This window comes from Delphinus delphis, chromosome 11 (assembly GCF_949987515.2).
Source record: "Delphinus delphis chromosome 11, mDelDel1.2, whole genome shotgun sequence".
Classification (NCBI taxonomy): domain Eukaryota; kingdom Metazoa; phylum Chordata; class Mammalia; order Artiodactyla; family Delphinidae; genus Delphinus; species Delphinus delphis.
This window is the reverse complement of record NC_082693.1, coordinates 42520211-42545751: the sequence shown is the minus strand read 5'-3', so window position 1 is coordinate 42545751 and position 25541 is coordinate 42520211. Positions and strand designations below refer to the sequence as shown.

General features: G+C 41.3%; 1 protein-coding gene across 3 annotated transcripts in view; it reads left to right on the top strand.

The window, feature by feature from the left end:
• The first annotated feature begins 20656 nt into the window (after positions 1 to 20656).
• Positions 20657 to 25541, top strand: part of LOC132433732 (cyclic AMP-dependent transcription factor ATF-7) — a 92677-nt gene continuing 87792 nt past the window's right edge. For 2 of the 3 annotated variants that reach the window (XR_009521201.1, XM_060024896.1), the window contains exon 1: positions 20657 to 20755. The gene's annotated coding sequence lies outside the window, so the exon portion shown is untranslated. The other variant, XR_009521202.1, reaches the window with a different exon arrangement.

Below are 25541 nucleotides of genomic sequence, written 5' to 3'. Positions count from 1 at the left end.
GTCATTCTCTTACTGAAAAAATCTTTTAGTGGCTCCCAGACTAACTGGATAAAGTCAGACATTTTATGGTGATAAATAGGGTCTTTCTTTCATGCCTGTCTTTTTAGCCTCCTTTCTCACCACTCTCTCTTCCTATCCAATCACCATAAACTCCAACCATACTGGCCTATTTGCAGTTTCTCAAACACATTATGCTTATACACTCCTTCAAGCCTTGATTTCATCCATCACTTCTCCCAATATGTCCCTTTTACAGTTACCCTCATTTCAACTATTCAAACAAAAAAACTGTAGGCTCATCCTTGTTTCCTCTACTTCCTTCACTCTATACATCCATCTCCACTGTCACCACCCTAGTCTCAGCCACCATCATCTCTTAACTGTACTGCCAAAATGGCCTCCTAACTGGTCTCCCTGCATCCATTCTTGACCACTCCATAGTGAAATGATTACTGAAAATGAAATTGTGCTTGTTTTTCTTCTGAATGAAACCACCAATGGCTTACCAAATCAAATCTGAAGTCCTCACAATGCCTGTTAGGTCTTTACAAGATCTGGTCTCTACCTACCTCTCCAACTTCATCTCAGATTACTCCTCTCATCTCTATTATAATATGTTAGCTATCTATAATTGTATAACAAATTACCCCAGACTTACTGGCTTAAAACAACAAATATTTATTATCTGACAGTTTCTGTGAGTCAGGAATTCAGGACTGGCTTACCTAGTTGGTTTTGGCTCAGGATTTCTCATGAGGTTGCAGACAAGATGTTGGCTGGGGCTGCAGCCCCTGTTGACACACGGATTGGGGCTCAGGGATCCAATTCCAAGATGTCTCACCCAAACGGTTGTTGGCAAGAGGTCTTATCAAGTGGGCCTTTCCATAAGGCTAGTGAAGGTCCTTACAATGTGGTACCTGACTTCCCCCAAAGTGAGTGATCGGAGAGAGAACAAGGAGAAAGCTGCAATGCCTTTTATGGCCTATTCTCAGAAGTCACACACCATCACTTCTGCCATACTCTGTTTATTAGCAGTGTGTCACTAAGTCAGTCCAGCCTACACTAAAGGGGAGTGGAATTAGGCTTCACCTTTTGAAGTGAGGAGAGTCAAAGGATTTGCAGATAATCACTTCTCATCCTTTAGGCTAAGATCAAATGTAGAATTTGTGGACACATTTTAAAACCACACTTGTTACCAGTGGTGATTTTTTAATTCAGGCTTATTGAGGAATAATTCACATAAAGTTCACCATTTTTAAATGTACAATATGTTGAATTTTGGCAATGTATATAGTAATATAATCATTGCAGTTGAGATATAGCACATTTCTATGACCCCAAACAAGTTTTCTTTTGCCTCTTTGTAGTCAGTCCCCTCCTCCACCATCACCACAGTCCCTAGCAACCACTGAATTGATTCTTGTCCCTGTAGTTTTGTCTTTTCCAGAATGCCACTAAATGGTATCATGCAATATGTAAGGTTTTGTGTCTGTCTGCTTTCACTTCACATAATGCTTTTGAGATTCATCCATCTTGTTGCATGTATTATTCCTTTTTACTGCTGAGTAGTATTTCATTATGTAGATGTATACTGTAATTTATATGTCTATTCACCAGTTGATAGACATTTAGGTAATTTCCAGTTTTGAGCTATTACAATAAAGCTGCCACAAGCATTCATGTAGAAGTCTTTGTGTGGGCATATGTTTTTATTTCTCTTGGGTAAATACCCAGGAGTGGGATTTCTGGGTTATGTGGTAAGTGTATGTGTAACTTTATAAGAAACTGCCAAATTGTTTTCCAAAGGGGGTATATCATTTACACTGCTGTCAGCAGTGTATGAGAGTTCCAGGTGTCCTCATCCTCCCCAACACTTTGTGTTATCTATGTTTTTAATTTTAGCCATTCTAGTGGGTATGTGGTGATATGACACTGTGGTTTAATTTGCATTTCCATAAGGTCTAATGATGTTTAGCATCCTTTTTTTTTTTTTTTTTTTTTTTTTTTGCGGTACGCGGGCCTCTCACTGCTGTGGCCTCTCCCGTTGCGGAGCACAGGCTCCCGACGGGCAGGCTCAGCGGCCATGGCTTGTGGGCCCAGCCGCTCCGCGGCATGTGGGATCTTCCCGGACCGGGGCACGAACCCGCGTCCCCTGCACCGGCAGGCGGACCCTCAACCACTGCACCACCAGGGAAGCCCGTTCAGCATCTTTTTATATATTTATTTGGTGAAATGCCTGTTCAAACCTTTTGCCCATTTTAAAAATTAGGTTGTTTTCTTCTGAGTTGTGAGAGTTCTTTTTGTAATCTGGATACCAGTCCTTTATCAGGTATGTGTTTTTCATACATTTTGTCCCAGGCCATGGCTGTTTTTTTCATTTTTTAAACAGGATCTTTTGAAGACAAGTTTTCAATTTTGATGAAGTCCAAATTTATCAATTTGTTTTTATGGTTTGTGTTTTGTGTGTCCTAGCTAAGAAATCTCTGCTTAACCCAAAATTATGAAGACTTTCACTTATATTTTCTTATAGAAGTTTTATAGTTTTGGGTTTTATATTTAGGTCTATCATCCATTTCAAGCTGACTTTTTTTATGTGGTGCAAGGTATGAGTTGTAGTTCTGTTTTTACATACAGATACCTAATTGTTTCAGCACCACTTTTTGAAAAGACTGTCTTTTCTCCATTGAATTAACCTGGCACCTTTGTTAAAATTCAATTGACCATATGCAGTTAGGCTTATTTTTAGATTCTTTTTTCACTTCCACTGATATAAATGTCCGTCCTTACACCAAAACCACACTGTCTTGATTGCTGTAACTCTACAGTAAGTCTTGAAATCGGGTTGTGTGAGTTCTCTAACTTTGTTTTCTTTTTCAAAATTGTTTTGGCTATTCTAGGTCCTTTGCTACCAGCAGTTCTTGCATTTGAGTGCCCCTCCCTGCCCCCCATCTTCTCATGTCTGACTCCTTCTTGTTACTCAAGCCTCTCCTCAAATGTTTCATCCTCAGAAAGGCCTTCTTTTACCATTCAGTTTAGAATGGACACGCACTAATACACTGTGTAACACTCTATCGCATTACCCTATTTAGTGCCCCTACTACTAGAGTGTAAGCTCTATGAAAGCCTAGCTCTTGCCTGACTCATTTATTGCTGTATTCTCAGCATCCAGAATAGTACCTGCCATAATGCAGATCCTTGATAAATATTTATTCAATGAAGGAATTAAGGCCTTTGAATATGTTGTTTCTTCAAACTGAATAATCCTCCACCCTCCAAATCACATATTTATCCACTAAAACATTTCAGTCAAAAGGCTAAGTTTTGTGCCTTCCTCTTTGTGTCTGTATATATACTTATTATAGCACTTACTATTCATATTGTAATTATTTATATATATGTTGGTCTTGGCCACAAGACTGTGAACACCTTTGACATAGTAGCCACTCAATAAATATTTTTTAGTGGAGAATAAGTGAAGAAATATCCTACATTATGGCTTATCTTCTAGTTTGTTTTTCTACAAGGTGGAGCAACTTAAAAGCAAAAACAAAAATAAAAATATACACACACAAAACTGAAAACAAAAACACCATAAAGAACCACTCTTAATATTAGATGTAACTGATAAAAACTTACATTTACCAAGTACTTACTATGTGCCAGACAGGAGGAGACCCAGTTGGGTAAGGCCTGAAGTTTATACAATTTGGGGATTCTTTTTAAGAAAAAGAAAAAAAATTGCAAATATAAAATTAAGTACAGGGCCTTGGAGGTAGCCTGTGCAAGTGAGATTCCCTAAAACTTAAATGTCTTTAGTTTCAAGGAAAATCCACCTCTAGTGCCAGACACTGTTTTAAGGGTATTGCTTAATCTGCTTAAACAACCCTATGAAGTAGAAGCTCCATTTTAGAGATGAAGATATTGAGGCCTAAAGAGGCTGAGCAGTTTTTGCAAGGTCCCGCTATTGGTAAACATGATAGGGCAGATTGGAACCCAGGATGTCTGGCTTCAGAGCCCATGCTCTTTTGCACTGCTGCCTTCCTGAATCAGTGTGAAATATTTATCATCCATTATAGGTCCATATCTGGCATATCCCATCTAAGATAACTCTTAAATCTTAAAACTGACTCAGTATAGGCTTCCCTGGTGGCACAGTGGTTGAGAGTCCGCTTGCCGATGCAGGGGACACGGGTTCGTGCCCCGGTCCGGGAAGATCCCACATGCCGCGGAGCGGCTGGGCCTGTGGGCCATGGCCGCTGAGCCTGCGCGTCCGGAGCCTGTGCTCCGCAACGGAAGAGGCCGCAACAGTGAGAGGCCCGCGTATCGTTAAAAAAAAAAAAAACTGACTCAGTATAACAAAAGATGCAGTGCGTGGCTTATCTATAAGTGTCTGAGGCATATTCTCCATCTAGAAGCCTGTACTTCAGAGCTTAGTCAAAGATGAAAGTAATACTGAGTCTCTGGTAGCTCTCTTGGATCCAATTATTCTATTTTGTCTCTGAAATTTGTATATCTAATTACCTTAAACATGGTTCTTTGGGGTATAGCGTAAATCATTAAAAATATCATGGGTCCTTCCCTGGTGGCGCAGTGGTTGAGAGTCCGCCTGCCGATGCAGGGGACATGGGTTCGTGCCCCGGTCCGGGAAGATCCCACGTGCCGCAGAGCGGCTGGGCCCGTGGGCCATGGCCGCTGAGCCTGCGCGTCCGGAGCCTGTGCTCCGCAACGGGAGAGGCCACAACAGTGAGAGGCCTGCGTACCAAAAAAAAAAAAAAAAAAAATATATATATATATATATATATATATATATATATATCATGCACACAGATGAACCATAGGCAGTTTAATAATGAAACCTGATTTTCTTTCGGCCACAAGTAAAAGAGTAGCCAACAGTGCTCCTGTGAATGACAATTAGGAATCAAAATGATTTGAGCCTTTTTTTTCTCCTTAATTAAAAAGTAATTATAAGCCTGCCTATCTTCTTACTTTCCTTCCTTTCTTCTTCCTTCCTTCCTGAATAATTCAGTCTAAAAGGCATTATGTGGGGAATGTAGGAGTCCAGTTAGATGAGCAGCAGCAGTGGCCCATACCATTGTGGTATGTTAGAGCCTGAGGAGGGTAAAGAGGGTTCTGATTCCATGTGTGGAATCCATTTTGGGAGCCTGGCATGGGGTGTTGGAGCTCAAGCAAGCATCCGTGGTAGGAGGAGTGATGGGAAGCAACAGCAACAGAAGACTGGCTATATACAAGTGGGATTGGTCAAATAAATAAATATATTGAAGATAAAGGGAGCCAGGTTTCTTCTGCCAGATAAGGGTCTCAAATGTGGAAAACAAGAAAATCAGAATGAACCCTGTAACATTAGGTTAGAATTAGAGGTATCAGGGTAAAATGTATATATCTATATCTATAATATATAGATATAGATATATATACACATAAACACATTTTCCCCCTACTTCGGTTCACTGAGAGGAAGGACCTGGGAATAGTGACACCCCATAGCATTGATCTATGGTTTCTAAATAGCATTTCTCCAATGAAAAGAACCATTGCTTCATGGGAAAAGGGCTGATTCAGGGGCTGGGGAGGGGAAAGTACAAGATGAACCTGAAATATATGGTTGTGCCATGACAAAGTGTGGAATGCTCAAATAATGATGGGGACATGTCACTTATAAAATAAGTCATGGATGTAGTGTACAGCATAGGGAATACAGTCAATAATACTGTAATAACTCTGTATGGTGACAGAGGTAACTAGACTTATCATGGTGATCATTTTGTAATATATAAAAATATCAAATCACTGTGTTTTACACCTCTAATATAATATTGTAAGTCTATTATACTTCCAAAAACTGATGGAGACATCATTTCAAAAGGATATGAGACAGCTTTAAACCAACTATACTCCAATTAAAAAAAAAACAAAGAGCTTGAAGGGGCTCCCACTGGCCAAATCTGTGACAATTTGAACATCAAACTAAATAATAACAATAAAAGATTATAATCCACTGAATAAAACAGGAATCTATGAGTCATTATGATTGTAATAATTAATAAATAAGTGGGGGGCTTCCCTGGTGGCACAGTGGTTAAGAATCTGCCTGCCAATGCAGGGGACATGGGTTCGAGCCCTGGTCCAGGAAGATCCCACATGCCGCGGAGCAATTAAGCCCGTGCGTCACAACTACTGAGCCTGCTCTCTAGAGCCCGCGAGCCACAACTACTGAGCCCGTGAGCCACAACTACTGAAGCCCGTGTGCCTAGAGCCTGTGCTCTGCAACAAGAGAAGCCACCACAACGAGAAGCCCACGCACCACAACAAAGAGTAGCCCCTGCTCGCCACAACTAGAGAAAGCCTGCGCACAGCAACGAAGACCCAACGCAGCCAAAAATAAATAAATAAAATTAAAAAAATTTTTTTAAATAAATAAATAAGTGGGAAGAAGAAAAAGGTTTTCTCAGTAAAAGACAACTAATTAATATAGAAGGAATGATGGGATTAGAAAATGCCATTTAGAAGCCATCGGTAATAATTAAGCCACAAAACATCAATGAATACTAAACCAAATGGGTGAAAATTTGATGAGGAGTAGGATATTTCCATACTTTCAAAGTACTTTCCCACAAAATACTCATTAATTACAAAAGGAAAAAGAATAATCTTACAGTGGAGAAACCTGGAAGACATCACCATAATCAAGGGATGAACGTTACTAGCATTACCATTAATGGGACAAATCAAAATAATATACAGGCTGATAGAGTGCAGTTAGAACAGCATCACTTCCATAGTAATTCCTGACAAAAATGCATAATCTGAATCGAATTATGAGGAAATATCAGACATACCTGATTGAGGAACATTCTACAAAAAACTGGCCTGTAATCTTCAAAAATGTCAAGGTCATGAAAATCAAAAAAAGACCAAGACAAAGACAAGTTCCAAACTGAGGGAGAATAAAGCAATATGACAACTAAATGCAACATGTGACCCTCAGCTGGATCCTTTTGCACTGAGGGATATGTTTTGGACAATTGGCAAAACTTGAACAGAGTATGTGGGTTATATGGTAGTAGTGTGTCAAATATCAATTTCCTGATTCTGATGGCTCTCTTGTGGTTGTGTAGGAGAATGCTCTACTTGGTAGGAATCATACCCTAAAGTATTAGAGCTGATGGTAAATGGTTTTCCTTTTGTAAATTGTTCAGGGGGGGAAAAGTTATTTGTACTCTTCTTCTTTTTTTTTTTTTTGATATTTGGCCGCACTGCACAGCATGCGGGATCTTCGTTCCCCAACCAGGGATTGAATCAGCACCCTCTGCAGAGGAAGTGCAGAGTCTTAACCACTGGACTGCCAGGGAAGTCCCTATTTGTACTATTCTTGCATTTCTCCTTTAATTTTGACATGAATTACAAATGTTTAAGTGTGAATTATTTGAAACATAGAAATGCACTGAGAATTATAGAGATGTCTGCTCTCACCACTTATATTCAACATTGTATTCAAGATTCTAGTCAGTGCATAAAGAAAGAAAAGCATATATTTTAGAAAGGAAGAAGTAAACTGTCCTTTTGCATAGGTAACATGTTACTTATATAGAAAATCCTATGGAATCTACCAAAAAGCCACTAGACTTAAGAGTTTAGCAAGGTTATAGGATTCAAGATCAACATGCAAAAATCAATTGTACTTATACATTAGCAAAAATAATCAGATATTGCCACCTAGTAGACTATAAGTGGGTCTCCAAAAGTCGTTCAACTGTTCTGTCAAACCAGCTGCTTCCAGATGGTAGGGAACATGGTAAGACCAGTGAATTCCATGAGCATGAGCCCACTGCTGCACTTCTTTTGCTGTGAAATGAGTTCCTTGATCAGAAGCAATAATGTGTGGAATCCCATGACAGTGGATTAGGCATTCTGTAAGTCCATGAATGATAGTTTGGGTAGAAGCATTGTAGGCAGGGAAGGAAAGTTCATAACCAGAGTAAGTGTCTATTCCAGTAAGAACAAAATGCTGCCCCTTCCATGATGAAAGTGGTCCAGTGTAATCAACCAGCACCAGGTATCTGGCTGATCACCCTCAGGAATGGTGCCACAGTGGGCTCTCTGCAGTGGCTGTAGTCAGGTTGGCTTTGGTGAATGGAAGTCCGTGTTGCTGAACCCATGCATAACCTCCATCCCTGCCACCATGGCCACTTTGTTCACAAGCCCATTGAGTGATTACAGGAGCAGCTGAGGAAAGAGGCTGTCTGGTAGCCACAGAATTATTAAAATCCTGCTCTGCTGAGGTCATCCTTTGGTGAGCCTTCACAAGGTACACAAATATTTTCACTTTTTCTGCCCATTCAGAGAAGTCTGTATACATACTTCTTTTTTTTTTTTTCTTTTTAAATTTTTTAAGCCGCGCAGCTTTCAGGATCTTTAGTTCCCAACCAAGGATCGAACTTGGGCCCACGGCAGTGAAAGCGCTGAGTCCTAACCACTGGACCACCAAGGAATTCCCTGTATATATACTTCTTCCCCAAATTTCCTTGTCCCCAATTTTCCACTCATATTCCTTCTGAGTCCCTGACCATCCAGCGAAACCATTAACCACAGCCCGTAAATTAGTATATAATCACATGCCTGGCCATTTCTCCTTCCAAGCAAAGTGAACAACCAGGTACACTGCTTGGAGTTCTGCCCACTGGGAGGATTTCCCTTCACCAGTGTGTCCCAGAAAGGGGATGTCCCAGAAAGGGGCTGTAGTGCTGCAACTGTCTACTGCAGCGTGGTACCTGCACATCACACAGAACTATCTGTAAACGAGGCCTAAGTCTCTTCCTTTGTCACGTGATCACAGGATACTCTGCATGAAGCCATAGGCTCAGGCTGGGAGAGAAATGGCAGTGTAGCAGGAGTGGGGATCATGGGCATTTGGGCCACATCTTCACATAACTTACTGTGCCTTCAGGGCCTGCTCAAGCCCGATCTCATATATACTATTTCTGTTTGACGATAGACTACTGCTGTGCACAAACAACTTTATGACTTAGTGGGCCAGATAACACCCAGTTCCTGATGATGGGCAGCTGAGGTTGCATGGTAACTTCGTTGCTCACTGTTAAGGATTCAGTCTCTAGTAAGGCCCAGTTGCAGACCAAGAGCTGTTTCTCAGAAGGAGAGTAGTAATCTGCAGAACTTTCCTCCAAAATTCTAAGGTCCTATGCCACAATTTACCAACAGAAGCCTGCCAAAAGCTCCAAAGAGCATATCTGCTACTGACACTTTCAAGCACCATTGGATCTGCTGGATCATGTGGCCAAGTAGGAGAGGAGCTTGCACAAGACCTGTTGCAGAGCCTTCTCTTGCCCCCGCTCCAAACTAGCAGCTTTCTGAGTCATTTAGTAAATGGGCCAATGGAACACACCCAAAGGAGGAATATGTTGCCTCCAAAATTCAAAGAGGCCCACTAGGCACTGTGCCTATTTGTTTGTTGTAGGAGGGGCCAGATGCAACAATTTATCCTTCACCTTGGCTATCTCTAGAGCCCGTGAGCCACAACTACTGAAGCCCGCATGCCTAGAGCCCGTGCTCCGCAACAAGACAAGCCACTGCAATGAAAAGCCTGCGCACTGCAACAAAGAGTAGCCCCTGCTCCCGCAACTAGAGAACGCCTGCGTGCAAAAACGAAGACCCAACGCAGCCTAAAATAATTTTTTTTAAAAAAAGATCCCTGCAAACTAAATTATTACATAGGGCTGGAGAGTTGATATACCCCTGAGGTAGCATAGTGAAGGTGTATCGCTGGCCTTGCCAGCTTAAAGCAAAGAGCTTCTGGCAGGCCCTGTTGACAGAGATAGAGAAAAAGGTATTTGCCAGATCTGTAGCTGCATAGTAGGTACCAGGGCACATATTAATTTGCTCAGGCAATGAAACTACATCTCCTACTGCAGCTATAATTGGAGTGACCACCTTCTTATCCTTTGCCCAGCCTATTTTTCTACTGTGTTGTTTATGCTTTTTTTTAATAAATTTATTTATTTATTCATTTATTGGGTCTTCGCTGCTGCACACGGGTTTTCTCTAGTTGCTGAGAGCGGGGGCTACTCTTTGTCGTGGTGCGCGGGCTTCTCATTGCAGTGGCTTCTCTTGTTGTGGAGCACGGGCTCTGGGCGGGTGGGCTTCAGTAGTTGTGACTCGGGGGCTGTAGAGCGCAGGCTTAGTAGTTGTGGCGCACGGGCTTAGTTGCTCCCTGGCATTTGGGATCTTCGCGGACCAGGGCTTGAACCCGTGTCCCCTGTGTTGGCAGGTGGATTCTTAACCACTGCGCCACCAGGGAAGCCCCTGTTTATGGTTTTTAAAAAATTAATTTCTAGGAGTCCTTTATATGTTCTATATGCTAATCCTTTGTGTGGAGTGCAAATATCTTCTAGTCCGTGATTTATCTCTTCACTTTGTTTATGGTATCTTTTGATATAGAGAATTTAAGTTTTTTAGTCTTCTCTTTTATGGGTATGCTTTTTTAGTTTTGTGTAGGATTCCTTCCCTATCATGTTGTCATAAAAATATTCTTCCACATTTTTTTCTAAAGTAAATTCTGGCTCTGTTACCTACTAGCTATGTAATCTTGGGCAAGTTTCTTAATCTTTCTGGGCCTCAGAGTTCTCATCCGTAAAATGGGGATGGTAATAATATCTACTTCATAGAGTTGTTCTTAGGATTATTCATCTGTATGAGGCAGGGACCCAAAGAAACATCTTAAATTAGGATAATATGAGATGGGTTTATTTACAGAGATATGGATAGGTAAAGGGGAACCTTAAGGGGTATTACAATATCCTGAGGGTAGTAACAGCAAAGAAGCTGTTATAACACTGAGGCCAAAAGGGAGGAATACGGTAGGTAGTGGTTATTGGAAACATAGTGATCTTAGATCTAGGGATAGGGTAAATCTGAGGCAATCTTGCAGGGAAGAGCCTGTGGAATAAATACTCTGACTTCGTTGGCCTTCCTTCTCCAAACTCATACTGGGGTTCTGAATGGGCTGAAGCCAGAGGGCACAGGAGTCCACTGATGTCCATACTAGATACTGGGAAGAAGGGGGAGAGTGGATCTGGAGGAGCAAATGAAAGATAATGACATGCTTTCAACCAGAATTTATTGATTGCCAACGTGAGCCAGGTACTGTTCTAGGCACTAAAGATACAACAATAAACTCAGTAATGAAGCCTCTAACTTTATGAGCTTACTTCCTAATGGGAGCAAACAATAAATATTATTAAACATAATATAATATGTCAGGTAAATGCTAAGAAAAAATGAAGCAAGATGAGGAGGATAGAGTGATGGGGTATGAGGTGTAGAGTGGTCAGGGAGCATTTCTGAGGAGATGTCATTTGAGCAGTGATTTGAAGGAAGTAAAGGAATGTGCATACCTGGTAGAAAAATGCAGGCTCATGCTTGGCAGTCTAAGGAAAAGTGAGGAGGTGGTGTTGTTGGAAAACAATGAGTGAGAAGACAGAAGAAGGTGGTGATGAGTGGTGGGATCCTGGATATATTTTGAAAGTAGAGGATTTTCTGCTTCTACAGGATTTGCTGATATAGGATGTTTAAGAAAGTCATCAAGGATGACTCTAAAGGATTTGGCTGAAAAACAACTGGCAGAAATGACATCAGCAAAAATGATGGATTAAGAACCTCCAAAAATCTACTCTTCCATAAAAGCAATGGGAACACTGGCACGATTGGCAGGATCAGCTTTTGTAAAACTTTGGAAATTAACCAAAGGTTTGCAACAACAAAGGGAGTGTTTATGCAAGAAAAATGGCTGAATCTCAGTAAGAACAGTGAATTATGTGGCATTTTAATTTGTCCTATTCCCATCTTCCCCTCTCTCCAGCTCCATGGTAACCTTGAAAACCAAAATCCTGCAATCACCGTGAAAACCAGCAGCCCTTTAGGCCCACGGAGGGGGCAGAATGCAGTTGGAGCTCCTTTAAAGCCTCATCTTCAGAGAATTGTCATTATTTGACCTATCTGGTGGTTCCCTAGAAGATTCACTCCAGGCTATCTTTATTTGATCTGACTCAGAGCTTGCCTCATGCAAACAGCCTTTTCCCTGGAGGCATTTGTTTAAAATAATGAGAGGCAATTTTTCAACATTGCAGCTGCTGTGGTTGTAGATAGCAGTTGGGGTAAAAAATAAAAAAAAAAATTGGCTGACCAAAAATTATAAAAGGAAAATCTGGGGACTACAATGTCCACTGGGGCTTTGGAATGTTCTGACATGTTCCTGGGAGTCTAGAAGGCCATGCACATTCATAAGGCTGGGTGCATGGTCAGGGAAGAACTTAGAAGCACTTAAACTCTCACCATTGACTAAACTTGAGGCTCTGTGTAAGCAGGAAGTGAAGCCTAAGGCAGAGTTGCGAACTGCCTGGCTGAGTGTTGAAGACATACCCCAATATGAATTCGGAGTCCCTTGGCAAAGACAGGTTGGTTCCAGGCATTTAAGAAAATCTCTGTCAACTAATTACCTGACTGCTAGGCTAACTCTGCAGAGATCTCAGAGGATACATGACAAAGAATACAGAATGTGTAGAATTATTTCAGAAAATCCACCAAATAAACACCACCAACAACATGAAACAGCATCAAAAGAGACCTCGGGTGAGGGGAAGAATCTGATTTTTATTGTTGCCACATTATACTATTATAAATGTCCAGTTTTCAACATAAAATTATGAGATATTCAAAGAAACAAGAAAATACAGGGCTTCCCTGGTGGCGCAGTGCTTGAGAGTCCGCCTGCCGATGCAGGGGACACGGGTTTGTGCCCCAGTCTGGGAAGATCCCACATGCTGCGGAGCGGCTGGGCCCGTGAGCCATGGCTGCTGAGCCTGCGCGTCCGGAGCCTGTGCTCCGTCCGCAATGGGAGAGGCCACATCAGTGAGAGGCCTGCGTACCGCAAAAAGAAAATACAGATCATACAAATAAAAAAAGTAGTCAATAGAAACTGTCTTTGAAAAAGATCAGATAATGGACTTGTTAGACAAAGGCTTTCAATCAGCCGTTTTAAATATATTCAAAAAACAACTAAAGAACATGTGATACACACACACAGCAGAACACTACTCAGCCTTAAAAAAGATGAAATCTGACAAATGCAACAACATGAATGAAACTTGAGGGTATTATGCTAAGTAAAATAAGACAGATGGTGAAAGACAAATACCATATGATTTCACTCATATGTGGAATATAAAAAACAAAACAAAAATAAATGAACAAAACAAACATATAGATACAGAGAACAGAGTAGTGGTTAATAGAGGGGGGGTGGGGGGAGGGAGGGCAAAATGGGTAAAGGGGGTCAACTCTATGGTGACAGTTGGAAACTAAACTTTTGGTGGTGAGCACGCTGTAGTGTATAAAGAAGTCAAAATATAATGTTGTACACATGAAACTTATATAATGTTATAAACCAATGTTACCTCAATTAAAAATAGATAAATAAAATATATTCAAAAAACTAAAAGAAACCATGTGTATAGAACTAAATGAAAGAGAATGTCTGACCAAATAGAGAATATCAATGAAAACATAGAAATTATTTTTTAAAGAGCCAAATAGAAATTCTGGTATTTAAAAATACAACAACGAAAATGAAAAATTCACTGGAAGGGCTCAACAGCAGATTTGAGCAAACAGAAGAGAGAAACAGTGAATTTGAAGGCAGGTCAATTGAAATGATTCAGTCTGAGGAATAAGAAAAGAGAATGAAGAAAAATGACCCGTGATATGCTAACCAAGTGTACCACAGGAGGAGAGAGGAGGAAAGTTACAGAAAAAATATTTGAAGAAATGATGACCAAAAACTTCCCAAATTTGATGAAAAATCTTAATCTACAAATCCAAGAATTCAACAGACTCCAAGAAGGAGAAGTTCAAAGAGATCCATACTTACACACATCATAACCACATTGTCAAAAGACAAAAATTAAGAGTGAATCTTTTAAAAATATATTTATTTATTTGGCTGCATCAGGTCTTAGTTGCGGCATGTGGGATCTTTTCATTGCGGTGTGTGGGCTCAGTAGTTGTGGCATGAGGGCTCTCTAGTTGTGGTGCTCAGGCTCTAGAACACGTGGGCTTAGTTGCCCCATAGCATGTGGGGTCTTAGTTCCCTAACCAGGGGTTGAACACACATCCCCTGTATTGGAAGGCTGATTCTTAACCACTGGACCACCAGAGAAGTCCCTGAGAGTGAATCTTAAGGGACTTCCCTGGTGGTCCAGTGGGTAAGACTCCACGCTCCCAATGCAGGCAGCCCAGGTTCAATCCCTGGTCAGGGAACTAGATCCCGCATGCATACCACAACTAAGAGTTCGCATGCTGAAACTAAGAAGTCCGCATGCCACAACTAAGAAGTCTGAATGCCTCAACGAAAAAGCTTGCATGCCACAACTATGAGCCTGCATGCCACAAGTAAAAGATGCTGCATGCCACCACTAAAGATCCCGTGTGCCTCAACTAAGACCTGTTGTGGCCAAAGTAAGTAAGTAAATAAATAAATATTAAAAAATAAAAAGGAGTGAATCTTGAAAGCAGCAAGAGAGGAGTGACTTACCACACACAAGGGATCCTCAATACAATTTCTCATCAGAAACCATGGAAGCCAGAGGTAGTAGTGGGACATGTTCAAAATACTAGAAGAAAGAGACTGTCAAACAAAAATTTTATAGCCAGCAAAGCTATCCTTCAAAAAAATTGAATGAGAAATTGACATACCGAAATAAGCAAAAATGAGAATTCATCACTAGCATGCCTGTCCTACAAGAAATACTAAAGGAAGTCCTTTAGACTGAAGTGAAAGGTCACTAGACAGTAACTCTAATCCACATGAAGAAATAAAGCGTACCAATAAAGGTAACTACATAGGTAACTATAATGTAAAAGATGGTATAAATGTGATTTTTGTTTGTAACTCTTTCTCTCCTATAGTATTTGAAAGATAATTGTGTAAAACTATCATCATAAATCTATTCTGATGGTCATACTGACTCCAGCGGTGAAAAGCTGGAAGAAGGACCTCAGTTCTTGCCTTCTTTTAAGAAAGAATTCAGCAAAGAGATCAAGATTGTGAAAAAGATAAAAGTGTTTATTAGAAGCATAGTACATGTGGAAAAACACAGGGGTGGACTTGGAGTGAATTATGCACCATAGGGGCAGCTTAGATTGCTTATATGGGGGCAGTTTTCTGGGTTTTCTCTGGCCAATCATCTCCATATTTGGTCCTGGTGTGCGTGCCCATCTCTCAGCCAAGATGGATTCCATCTGGTATCTTCCCCCTCCTTTTGTCCTTCCCCTAGGCTGAGGGCCTTCTCTGAGCATGTGTTGGGCCAGGAAATCTACAAGAATGCACCCAATCAGGGCCCAATGCTCCCATTGGTATCCCATCTTGAAGCATCAGCAGGAGACCAGCTACAGCTGCTCAGCCTAGGGAAACCAGTTGCAGCTGTTCAGCCTGGGCCCTATCTATCTCCTACCTCCACACAACGTGGATAGATGTAATTTGTATGACAATAACAGCACAAATAAAGAATATCAATGAAAATATAGAAATTATTACAACAGCGCAAAGGAGAAAGGAAATAAAGCTATGTAAGAGCAAAGCTTTTGTATGCTATTGAAATTAAGTTGGTATTCATGCAAACTAGATAGTTATAAACAAATAACCCAATTACAAAATATGTAAAGGATTTGAATAAACATTTCTCCAAAGAAGACATATAAATGGCCACTGAAGCGATGTTCAGCATTACTAGGCATCAGGGAAATGTAAATCAAAACTACAATGAGGGGCTTCCCTGGTGGCACAGTGGTTGAGAATATGCCTGCTAATGCAGGGGACACGGGTTCGAGCCCTGGTCCAGGAAGGTCCCACATGCCGTGGAGCAACTAGTCCCGTGAGCCACAACTACTGAGCCTGCGCATCTGGAGCCTGTGCTCCACAACAAGAGGGGCCGCGATAGTGAGAGGCCCACACAGCGCGATGAAGAGTGGCCCCCGCTTGCCACAACTAGAGAAAGCCCTCGCACAGAAATGAAGACCCAACACAGCAAAAAAAATAAATTAATTAATTTAAAAAAAAACTACAATGAGATACCATTTCACATCCACTAGGATGGCTAGAATCAGAAGGATGGGTGATAAAAGTGTTGGTGTGAGAATGTGGAGAAATTGGGACCTTCATATATTGCTGGTAAGAGTAAAATAATGCAACTGCTTCAGAAAACAGTTTGGCAGTTTCTCAAAGAGTTAAACGTAGATCTACCATATGACTCAGCAAGTCCATTCCTCAGTATATATCATGAGAATTGAAAACAATGTCTATGTAAAAACTTGTAGGTGAGAATGTAAATTGATTCAGCCACTATGGAAAACAGTATGGAGGTTCCTTAAAAAACTAAAAATGGAACTACCATATGACCCAGAAATCCCACTGCTGGGCATATACCCAGAGAAAACCATAATTGAAAAAAACACATGCACCCCAATGTTCATAGCAGCACTATTTACATTAGCCAGGACATGGAAGCAACCTAAATGTCCACCAACAGAGGAATGGATAAAGATGTGGTACATATATACAATGGAATATTACTCAGCCATAAAAAGGAATGAAATTGGGTCATTTGTAGAGACGTGGATGGACCTAGAGAGTGTCATACAGAGTGAAGTAAGTCAGAAAGCGAAAAGCAAATATCGTATAATAATGCATATATGTGGAATCTAGAAAAATGGTATAGATATATAGCAAAGCAGAAATAGAGACACAGGGCTTCCCTGGTGGTGCAGTGGTTAAGAATCTGCCTGCCAATGCAGGGGACACGGGTTTGATCCCTGGTCCGGGAGGATCCCACATGCCGCAGAGCAACTGAGCCCGTGCACCACAACTGCTGAGCCTGTGCTCTAGAGCCCGCGAGCCACGACTACTGAGCCTGCGTGCCACAACTACTGAAGCCCACGCACCTAGAGCCCATGCTCCTCAACAAGAGAAGCCGCCGCAATGAGAAGCCCATGCACAGCAACGAAGAGTGGCCCCCACTTGCCGCAACTGGAGAAAGCCCACACACAGCAACGAAGACCCAATGCAGCCAAAAATAAATAAAATAAATTTATATAAAAAAAAAGAAATAGAGACACAGACATAGAGAACAAATGTATGGATACCAAGAGGGAAAGGGGTGGGATGGGAGGAACTGAGAGACTGGGATTGATACATATACATTATCGATACTATGTATAAAATAGACAACCCATGGGAACATACTGTATAGCACAGGGAACTGTACCTAATGCGCTGTGGTAACCTAAATGGGAGGGGATATCTGTATGCGTATGGCTCATTTTTTTGTTATGCAGTAGAGGCTAACATAACATTGTAAAGCAACCATACTCCAATAAAAATTAATTTAAAAAATAAACAAAACGAAAAACAAACTTGTAAATGGATGTTCAGAGTCACATTATTCATAATAGCTCAAAAGTGGGAATAACCCAAATGTCCATCAACTGATGGATGGATAAACAAAAATTGGTATATTCATTCAATAGAATATTATTCAGCCATGAAAGGAATAAAGTACTGATTGACACATGTTACAACCTGAATGAACCTTGAACATTATGGTAAGTGAAAGAAGCCACAAAAGGCCACATATATTATTCCATTTATATAAAATATCTATAATAGGCAAATCCACAAAAACAGAAAGTAGACTTGTGGTTGCCAGGGTTTGGTGGGGGTAGATTGGGAGTGACTGCTAGTGAATATGGGGTTTCTTTGGGGGGTGATGAAAATGTTCTGGAATTAGATATTGGTGATAGTTGCATAACTTTGTGAATATACTAAAAATCACTGAATTGTACACTTTATTTTTATTTTATTTATTATTGAAGTATAGTTGGTTTACACGTACACTTTAAAAAGATGAATTTGGGGAGTTCCCTAGTGGTCTAGTGGTTAGGACTCAGCGCTTTCACTGCCATGGCCCAGGTTCAATCCCTGGTCAGGGAACTGAGATCCCATAAGCCGTGTGGTGCAGCCAAAAAAAAAAAAAAGATGAATTTCATGGTATGTGAATTATATCACGATAAAAAAAATACAGCTGGAACTATGAAGGTAACTTTTACTAAAATAGGGAAGATTAGGGAAGGGGCACATGTGGGCGAGAAAGGAAGAATTTGTTTTGGACATGGTAAGTTTGAAATACCAGTCAGACATCCAGGTGGATCTGTTAAGTAGGCAGCTGGAGATATGTCTGCAGTTCAGGGGAGAGATACGGATTGGAGATATACATTCGGGGAAAAAATGAATTAATGCATGTAATACACTTAGAATGGTGCCTGGAACATAGTGACACCTATAAACATTGTCTATTATAGTAATTATTTTGCATGTATAGAGTAATAGTCAATTGGTTTAACACAATGTGTGGAATCCCTTCTTCTCTGATTTGTAATGCCACCTCTGTTATATACAAATCTCCCATATATATTGAGGTCTGTTTCTATCGTTGTATTCTTTTAAGTAGGAATTGTTTTAGGGGAGAGTAGATTGGAAGCCAAGACTCCTCTCAACTTTTCTCAGTTCACTTCACAAGAACATAAGTGATTGTATGTTTCTGTTTCACCTTTGTTACCTGGGGAGAAATCACCTGGATTCTTTCCACCTTTCAGAGGCTATGAGGATAGATGAGATCCTAGGGAGGAAGTTCAGAAAGCAGAGTAATATAAAGCTGCAAAAGGAAGTTACCTGAGAGAAAAGCGATTCCATGGGTAATATTTTGAGTCAACTGTCCTTATACTTACAGTAACATTTTAAAAGTTTTTTTTTAGTTGTGATAAAAAAACCACATAACAAGGCTTCCCTGGTGGCACAGTGGTCGAGAGTCCGCCTGCCGATGCAGGGGACATGGGTTCATGCCCCGGTCTGGGAGGATCCCGCATGCCGCAGAGCGGCTAGGCCCGTGAGCCATGGCCGCTGAGCCTGCGCGTCTGGAGCCTATGCTCGGCAACGGGAGAGGCCACAACAGTGAGAGGCCCGCGTACCGCAAGAAAAAACAAACAAACAAAGAAAACACATAACATAAAATTTACCACCTTCATAACCATATGAGAAAATTTTAAATACAGTCTTTGCATTTGATGTTTCACCGAAAATCTTCCCAAGGCTGTCTCCTTCTCACAGTTCAAACGTTATTCCTTCAAAGGGGCCTCTCAACACCAGGAGTAAAGTTGCTTTCCTACTCTTGGTCACTTTCCGTCTCATTACCCTGCAGCACTCTTCACTAACTGAAATATATAATATTTGTGTTTATTAACTGTCTCCCCCTTCCCACTAAAACATAAATTCTACCAGAGCAGGGACCTGGTCTGTCTACTCTTCTCCCCATGCCTAGAACAGTTCTTTGCATGTAGTATGTCCAAAGTATTTGTTAAAATACTTACTGAGTAATAAATATAGTGCCTTTTAATTCCAAATAAGTTTCACACATATTATTTCATTTGATCATTACAACTCTGAGTAAAATGGGATTGCTGGCCTCACTGTAAAGATACTCAAAGAAAATGATAGAGCTGGGAGCTCGCTTTTCCCAATACATGCACTTCAGTTCTAGGGCTAAGGGTATTTCAAACTACTTTGCCATTAAGGAAGTGATAACTCTGGAGGACAATAGAAACAACCTACACGTTTTTTAAAAAGTCGCCAGTTCCTGCGGTTGAACTTTTACCACACCCCATCCCCATATACAGACACACAGCAGAGATTACGGCCAGTGATGCTACTGTAAGAGCAAAGAAGAAAATGCAACTATTCGACTGTTTGGAACACTGAATCATCTTATGTAGCTGTCTCGGTTTTCCCCCCACTTTTTTAATTAAAAAAAAAGTTTTTTGGCGGAGCCGCTCGTCTTGCGGGATCTTAGTTCTGGGACCAGGGATCCAACCCGTGCTCCCTGCAGCAGAAGCGCGGAGTCCTAACCACTGGAATTCCCCCGCTCTTTTTTTTTTTTTTTTTTTTTTTTGCGGTACGCGGGCCTCTCACTGTTGTGGCCTCTCCCGTCACAGAGCACAGGCTCCGGACGCGCAGGCTCAGCGGCCATGGCTCACGGGCCCAGCCGCTCCGCGGCATGTGGGATCTTCCCGGACCGGGGCATGAAGCCGTGTCCCCTGCATCGGCAGGCGGACTCTCAACCACTGCGCCACCAGGGAAGCCCCCCACCCCGCTCTTTTTAAAAAAAGTTTTACTGAGGTACAACCTTGTCTCGTTTTTAAAGTGCGCTACTTTGGGATAATCTAATTCTCTAGTATGAGAACCGTTTGGATCTCCATTACTACAGGCACCTGTAAGGAGTCCCTTTCCTCCTATTTCTTTTTTTTTTTTTCCCCTTAAACTCCGCAGCCGAACACGTGCGACCAGCGATTAGGAACTCTTACAGCCTCCCTCCTTAGCCCTGCCCACCGAAAGTCCAGCCCCTTCTTTTTCCGGAGCCCCGCCCCTCGGCCCCTTTCCGACTCAGGCCCTGCGGATCTCGCCCTTCCTCCAACTCCTCTCCATATCTCGCGAGAAGTGAGCGCGCCTGGCCGGACGAGAGAAAAGTATCTGCTCCGCTTAGGGGGGAAAGAAGGAGCTGGAGACAGATTGTGGGACCGAGCGCGGGCGGGCGGGAGGCGACGGAGCTACCAGCGGGTGAGTCCAGATAATATTAACTAGTCCATGATCTGACGGGAGTCTCCCCATCAACTCTGGCCAGTCCCAGTGTCCCAGGCCGGGGTCTCCCCTCCCAGTGTGTGTTGGACGGGGGCGCTGAGGCGGTGGCTGGGCCCTGTCTGAGGAAGAGGGTGGGGCATGGACCAACGCCGACCAATAAGAGAGAAGGAAGTTACGATTGGCGGCGACGAGCACTAATGGGAGGTCACCTTTACCTTGCGGAGTGCCGCCCCTCTTCTCTCCTTCCTCCCGCCTCCTTCCTTTGGGGGGAAGGCGGGGCCAGAGGCCTGAAGTGTGGGGAGAACTTGGGGGTAAGTAGCCCCGGGGGGCACAGGGCGTGGCAAGGAGAGGGGAGTTGAATCCTGAGGGAATGGAAGTCTAGTGGATCCTGTAATGGGGTGGAATGGAGAAAGGGTAGGGGTACTAAATTGGTTGAAGACCCAGAGCTTCTTCAAAGAGTGGGGTTAGAGACTTGGCATTGGAAGAATCAGGGGTAATAGGCAGGAGGTGGGGATGAGGAGGTGAAAACATGGTATTTGGTTTTGCTGGGAAGATAGGGAGGAGTAAGTGGAAGTGAGAGCATGGCATTTCGATTGAATTATAAAAAAGAGGACCAGGGACATGATATCAGAGAGAAAGTATGGATATGGAGAAAATTAAGTGAACGAGTTTAGGAAGACTTCATAGAGGTGGGCTAGTGGCCAAGAGGTATCACTTTGGGAAGGGTATGGGGGAATCCAGAAGGGTAAGGGGAGGTGTTTGGTTAGGAGACGGCTCATATGTACAGGTGTTTAGCCTAGGTGTCAGAAAAAGCCTGGGAAATGGATTTAGGGCTTTTGGTGGATATGGCACCCAGTCTGGTGACCAGCCTGCAAGAAAGTTGGGATAGGGGTAGAGAAGGAGAAAAATAGAACACTTTCATCACTTCTCAGATTTCCTTTCTCCCTCTCTTCCTGTTCTGCACTTCATCTCTTCCTCAACTCAGGGATGGGGGCTTGGGACTTAAGCGACCAAGTTGGAGCTCCATCGGGAGTTATACGTTACTCTGAATTGCTTGTTATGTTCTGTGACTGGGGTGTTTACTACCCAGGGCACCTCCTCCCCATATTCCCGCGTTGCTGGTTTCCTAACTTTAAAAGTTTGTTTTCTACTTATCAGAGGGTGTTTTAGTATCTTTGAGGTTGTGTCATAGTAAGTGTAGGTTTGTAGGGGTGTGCAGAGTTTTCTCCACAAGCTCACTTGATTCCTACTTTTAAAAACTTTTCAGTAGTATAAATAATTCTTGCAGAGACATAGGTCTTTATAGGTATTATAAGCACAGAAAAATGTACTAAACTGGTTTGTTTTGTTAAATGTGTTTCTTACCCACTCGTATTCTTGAAGAGTTGCTAAATGAATGGTTGCAGTTAGTTTTAGTTAGCTTATGTTTTTTTAAATGGTGTAAATAAAATGGGCACGTATTTCAGGAAAGTGAAAAATTTTCAGTTTCTTCCTTGGTGTTCCGATTCAGAAGCTAAAGATAAGTCATAATATTGATATCTTGGGGGCAAGGGTTGGGGAAATCAAACACAATTTGTACTTAAACATGGAGGATACTTTAAGGTAAGTGGAGACTATTGCGAAATGTAACACGTCTGTGAGAAAGGAAGCTAAAGAAAAGTTTGGCAGCTATACTAAGTAGTCTTACCAGTTCTTAATTCTGTACAAAAAAGGGACAAGTCTTTGCCCTTTGTTTGATAGTTCTGTATTATTTAATAATGAGCTAATACAGCCAATTAATTAATGACTTCTTTGCTATTGCATAGATTTGTCTTTTACATTCCTTTTCTTCTCCTCTTACTTTTGGAAGCAAAATAACATCTGAAATATACCGGGAAAGGTGTTACATGAGGAGAAACCAGAGTATGTTACTTTGTATTAACCTTTGGTATTCAGCAGCCATTTGTCCTCCTAGCCAGGAGGTTACCCCTGCAGCACATTGAGACCAATTAATTACTGACCTTTTAGCATTAATTACTTAATTGGGTTCCAGTATTTCACATTGAGAGCATTGTTATTGGATATTCAGACATTTTCACAGTTTGCCTGGCAGCAGCACAAAAAAATATCCAATGAGAGAGCAAAGTTCCTTGTTTTATTCTTCCATCCTAGAATTTGTGATGGCTTTGACTTGGGCACTATCTCAGTGTTAACACCTAGCAGAAAGCTAGAGAATGATGAACACTGCTCATTTTAAACTTGTGGATCAAAGGTTACATCCTGTGATAGTTTCAGTGTTGTAACTTTTAAGCATTTTTGTTTACCATGGCTTTTAAATGTTAATAGAGACCGTTATTGTATATCTCCTTTATCTTTCCTCTCCCTGCTTCCAACCCAAAATGAAATTTGTTTTTTCATCCTACTCTCAAGCTGCTGCTTTAAGTCCCTGGCTCTGCCTGAACACAGCTGCTCTGAAGTTCTCACAAGTTATTGTTTTGTACATGTCAAGAGTGAGTTTTTCTAGGCTGCAGTAGGAAGGAGTCAGTGTTACAGCAGCCTCCTCTCCACGTCTGATGAGGAGGAGCCTTTTTGGAAGGAAGTTTTAGGTGGAGCAAATAGCATTGCCATGTAAATGTCTAATAAAAACAGTTCTCTTCTTGAAACTAGTTGGCAGGCTGGCATACAGTTGCTTCTTATCCCTTGATAAAGGTACTAAAGTTAAGGTGCATATGTTGTTTCTCTGAGAAAAACAAACGCAGCATTCAGTTAAAAAGAAAAAGCATTATTTCTCTTTTAGAGTTCATGAAAAAAGTCTTCCGTCTCTAGAAACATGTCAAATAAAACAATTTTTAAGCTTCTCATTTTGAATATTGCCTTCCCCTAAGAGGCTTGTTTTAGGATCAAGTATTGATATATTCATGAAGTGTGAAAATGCATCATTTTGGAATGTCTGGTGAGTGGTCTTTTAACTTCTGAATGCTGTAAGGAGGAGGTCCCTACTTCATAGATACCCTGTTCCGTTATAGGAGCTCTGCTTTTTAGAACATTCTTTACATTGTGAAACTCTTTACTCCTGCCATCTGAAGCTACAATAAATAAAGCTAATTCTTGTCAGCATGGTAACCCTTCAAATATTTGATGACAGTTATGTTCTGTTAAGGCTTCTCTTACTGGGGTAAATACCCCACGTTCTTTCAACCATTCTTTAAGTGACATTTTTAATAAAGTTCAGTCTCCTTATCAACTTAGTTGCCTGAGTTTTTAGGGTTTCTTATCTAGATCTGAATATAACATTTCAGATATAATCTGATCAATACAAAGTACAGGGGAGAGTAGGGCCTCTTTTATCACTGCACTCAATACCTCTGTTCTTAAAGCCTAAGATCACATTAATTTATATAATTAATTTTTAAATTTTAATTGAGGAATTTGTGTTTATCCCTGTAATTGTCATCTTGTTAGTTTTGGTTTATTGTTTTAGCTTGATAATGTTATTTAGCCTTTTATTTTAAATTTATTTTTTATTGAAGTATAGTTGAATTACAATGTGTTAATTACTGCTGTACAGCAAAGTAACTCAGTTATACATATATGTACATTCTTTTTCATATCCTTTTCCATTATGGTTTATCACAGGATTTTTAAAAATATATTTATTTACTTGGCTGCACTGGGTCTTAGTTGTGGCATGCGGGATCTTCATTGCGGCATGCAGGATCTTTAGTTGTGGCATGTAGGATCTAGTTCCCTGACCAGGGATCGAACCCAGTCCCCCTGCTTTGGGAGCATGGAGTCTTAACCACTGGACCACCAGGGAAGTCCCTTATCACAGGATATTGAATATATTTCCCTGTGCTATACAGTAGGACCTTGTTGTTTATCCATTCTCTATATACCAGTTTACATCTGCTTGTTATTTTTAGCCTCTTAACCATTCCTCATATCTTTCTGTTGTTGATAGTTAAATTTGATAAACGTGACACCTGTGTTTTTGTTTTAGGTCACTGGTAAAAATATATAAGGGTGGAACAATGCTATGTAATATCAGAACACTCACTAAGTTGATATTAATCCATTAATGAACCTTTTGGGTAAAATTCAGTTATGAATCCACCTACTGTTTTATTACCTAACCTATATTTCATATGAAGAAAGTGAAGTTAGACATGAGTTACTATTTAGCTTTCTTATGCTAGTGTTTATAGATCACTGCATTACTTGCCAGTGGTTCATAAGCCATTTATTTAATAATTCATTTTATAATCTTCCTGGGAAACAATATTTCATCAAAATATAGTGTCTGGACTCTACCTTCCCTGGCCCCTGTTTTTTCTAAGTATTATTTTTTCCCCACTTCCAAGACCTCTGGTCCTGCTTTCTTTCTTTTCGTTTTTTGCGGTACGCAGGCCTCTCACTGCTGTGGCCTCTCCCGTTGCGGAGCACAGGCTCCGGACGCGCAGGCTCAGCGGCCATGGCTCACGGGCCCAGCCGCTCCGCGGCATGTGGGATCTTCCCGGACCGGGGCACGAACCCGTGTCCCCTGCATGGGCAGGCGGACTCTCAACCACTGCACCACCAGGGAAGCCCTGGTCCTGTTTTCTTTAAAAAAAAAAAAAAAAAAATCTAGAATGATTTAACAGTGTTTCCTCATAGTTGTATGTTTTTTGTCATCAGATGAAATTCTGTTTTGGAAACTCCTTTAGGAAGAAACATCATTCCCTGAACATTTTAAGTTACATATCAAAGAATTAAACTATTGCCCAGGGCTTTCCTGGTGATATATATA